Below are 4,085 nucleotides of genomic sequence, written 5' to 3'. Positions count from 1 at the left end.
TGTGAGCCACCGCAGCCGGCCGTACTGCATGGAAATTAACGAGACTTCAAGAATCTCACTGCAGGCTGGGCAAGAGGTCTCCAGGCTACTACTACTGAAACCCAGCAAAATGTCCTGGTTGGATTTCCACCTTTCTTTCCCTTCCCATCCTCCAGTGGAATCAGTACCCCAGAGGCAAAACACACATAGAACAGAAGAAAGTGAGGCAAAAGGCCTAAATATTCCAGCAGAGTGGCAGTTGCCCTGGCAAAGCTGCATTTTGCATTTTCTCAACAGCTTACCTGAGATTCCAAACTGGTAGTCCCCTGTGGGACTTATGCCTCCCCTTTCTTGGCATTCCACCCCACAGACCCAGAGGTTTGGCTTTAATAATTTTAGCACAAAGCTGTCCTGCGAAGGAGTGATCTTGGCTGAGCCTCAATCCATAACTCTTTCCAGCTGGCCAGGCCTCCTGAGGGAGTTCCCCGTGTGTGCCAGGGCTGCGTCTTCATCTTCTTCTAATGGCACACTCAGACACCACAGACACGTTGTCAGTCATCCTCAGTCCTCCCCAAGGCCACATTCTCCAGTCTCTCTGTGGCATTTGGCAGTGCTGACCACTCTCCTTGGTTTTAATGACTCAGTTATTGGCCTTCTGCTCTTCCTTTGTAAACTCTTTTTATAGGCCAGGCACCGTGACTCATGCCTGTAATCCCAGCACTTTGGGAGGCTGAGGTGGGAGGAGCTCTTGAGCCCAGGAGTTTGAGACCAGCCTGGGCAACATGGCAAAACCCCATCTCAAAAATTAGCTGAGTGTGGTGGTACACGCCTGTGGTCCCAGCTTCTCAGGAGGCTGAGGCGGGAGAATTGCTTGAACCCGGGAGGCAGAGGTTGCAGTGAGCCGAGGTCGCGTCATTGCACTCCAGCCTGGGCAATAAGAGCGAAACTCTGTCTCAAAAATAAATAAATAAATAAAATAAACTCTCTTTTTAATATATTAGATCTCCCAGAAGCAGGGAGGCTTATGAAGTTTTCTCCCTGAGACATCTAGTTTTGCATCTAGCCAAGAGTTTTTCCTAGCCAAGTGACCTCAAGCACATTGCTATTGTTTGCTGAGCCTTAATTTCTTGAAGTTGTCTGTGAAAATTCAATAAAACAATCCACCAGAGTGCTCTGCAAACCTGGCTGATCATTAGAATTACCTGAGAACTTAAATTCAGATTCCCAGGCTTTTCCCACAACCCACTAAATCTAGAGGATTGAGATCCCTAGACCTACCATTTCTCATGAAATGACTATGCAGTTTAAATGAAATTATGTATACAAAGCAGGCATCGCAGTGCCTGCCATGTGCATGTTCAGTAAATGGTAGCTGTTAGAAGTATCAACTTCTTCAATTAATTCATTCAAACATTCAAATGAATGTTTATGTCCAAGGTCCTGGAGTAGGTGCCTTCTCCATAGGAATAAGGCAGATGTGGGCTCTGCCTCCATGGGAGTGGCATTCTAGTAGGAGAGACAGAGATTAAGCAGCTAATTATACCATTAGTTGTTAATTACACTTGTGACAAGTGCTCTGAAGGGAAGTACAAGTTGCTGTGGGGCATACAACTAAGGCCCTGACCTATGCCAATGAGTCCCAAACCCCTATTTCCAATTTCCACCTCCAAACTCACATATCTAACTGCCTGTTGGATATCTCCTCGTGAATGCTTGCTGGTCTTCAAATACCATAGATCTGAAAGTGACCTTATTATCTCCCTCTTCTCCTCCCCCCTCCCCTTGCTTCTTGATCTTCACTTTGTCCCACTCCTGTTCCTCTGCTTACACAGTTCCTTCTTCCTGGAATTTCACCCTCGGCCATACTTCAACTGTTGAGATCCTCAAGGCTCAAATGTCGCCCCTCCACTTGGTATCTCCAGTGGAAGGTGATCCATCCTTCCCTTGAACTCTCCTCCTCCTACCCATAGCATTTGCAGCACTCACATGGCTCATAATGAACATAGTCTTCTACTGTAATTATTTGTATGCTTGTCTGAATTGAAATGGGAGCTGTGTGCAGTAGCACACACCTATAGGCCCAGCTACTTGGGAGGCTGAGGCAGGAGGATCTTTTGAGCTCAGGAGTTTGAGGCTGTAGTGTACTATGATTGCACCTGTGAATAACTGCTGCACTCTGGCCTGGGCAACATAGTGAGACTCCATCTCTAAATATTAAAATAAATAAATAAATAAGTAAATAAATAAATAGATAGATAAATAGAACTGGAAGCTCCTTGAGCACAACTCATTTTCTACATCTATATATATATATATCTCAGCACCTATCACAGTATTAAACACGTGAGGTGAAAAAAGGGTTTGAAAATGCTTTCTCATACAACCACTTGGGAAAAGTCTTTGGCATGATACCAAGAGTGAGATTCATAAAAGAAAAAAACAAAAAACAATACTTCTAACTTCCTCAGAATTAAAATCTTTTGCTCTGCAAAAGTTCCTGTTAAGAAGATGAAGGCGGCCGGGCACGGTGGCTCATGCCTGTAATCCCAGCACTTTAGGAGGCTGAGGTGGGCAAATCATGAGGTCAGTAGATCAAGACCATCCTGGCTAACACGGTGAAAACCCGTCTCTACTAAAAATACAAAAATTAGCCGGGCGTGGTGGCAGGCGTCTGTAGTCCCAGCTACTCGGGAGGCTGAGGCAGGAGAATGGAGTGAACCCTGGAGGTGGAGCTTGCAGTGAGCCAAGAACATGCCACTGCACTCCAGCCTGGGTGACAGAGCGAGACTCTGTCTCAAAAAAAAAGATGAAGTCTGGGCATGGTGGCTCAGCACTTTGAGAGGCCAAGGTGGGCAGATCACGAGATCAGGAATTCAACACCAGCCTAGCCAGCTTGGTGAAGCCCCATCTCTACTAAATAATTAGCTGAGCATGGTGGCGTGCACCTGTAGTCCCAGCTATTCGGGAGGATGAGGCAGGAGAATTGCTTGAACCTGGCAGGCCGAGGTTGCAGTGAGCCGAGATTGTGCCATTGCACTCCAGCCTGGGCAACAGGCCACAGAGTGAGACTCCGTCTCAAAAAAAAAAAAAAAAAAAAAAAGAAGAAGGTGAAAAGAGAAGCCAAAATATTTACAAATTACAGCAAATATATCCAGAATATGTATCCAGAATTTGTAAAGAACTTTCTAAACATAACAGAAAGGAAATGAACATTCCAATTAGAAAATGGGCAAATGACTTGAATAGGCATTTTACCAAAGGGAATATACAAATGGCAAATAAGCACATGAAAATATGTTCAACAGGCTGGGCATGGTGGCTCATGCCTGTAATCCCAGCACTTTGGGAGGCCGAGGCGGGCGGATCACGAGGTCAACAAATTGAGACCATCCTGGCCAACATGGTGAAACCCCGTCTGTACTAGAAATACAAAAATTTGCCAGGCGTGGTGGCACGCAGCTGTAATCCCAGCTACTCAGGAGGCTGAGGCAGGAGAATGGCATGAATCCGGGAGGCAGAGCTTGCAGTGAGCCGAGATCGTGCCATTGCACTCCAGCGTGGGTGACAGAGTGAGACTCCGTCTCAAAAAAAAAAAAAAAAAAAAACAAAATATGTTCAACATACCTATCACAGAAATGAAATTCAAAGCACAATTATGTGACACTACATACCTACTAGAGTGGCTTAAACACAAAATACTGACAATACTAAGTGCTTACAAGGATGCAGAACAGCTGGATCTCTAATTTATTCCTTCCAGAAAAGTTGGTGGGGATGTAAAATGGTACACATACTCTGGAAAAACACTTTAGTAGTTTCTTATAAAGTTAATATACATTTGGCCGGGTACAGTGTCTCAAGCCATTACTGTAATCTTAGCACTTTTGGAGGCCAAGGTGGGCAGATTACCTGAGCTCAGGAGTTCAAGTGCAGCCTGGGCGACATGGTGAGACTCCATCTCTCCTAAAAATACAAAAATTTAGCCGATCGTGGTGGTGTGCACCTGTAATCCCAGCTACTTGGGAGGCTGAGGTGGGAGAATCACATGAACCCAGGAGGCAGAGGTTGCAGTGAGCTGGGATTGCACCACTGCACTCGAGCCTGGG

Source organism: Mandrillus leucophaeus, unplaced genomic scaffold (assembly GCF_000951045.1).
Source record: "Mandrillus leucophaeus isolate KB7577 unplaced genomic scaffold, Mleu.le_1.0 Scaffold18, whole genome shotgun sequence".
NCBI classification, from domain to species: domain Eukaryota; kingdom Metazoa; phylum Chordata; class Mammalia; order Primates; family Cercopithecidae; genus Mandrillus; species Mandrillus leucophaeus.
Note: the sequence above shows the minus strand (reverse complement) of the source record.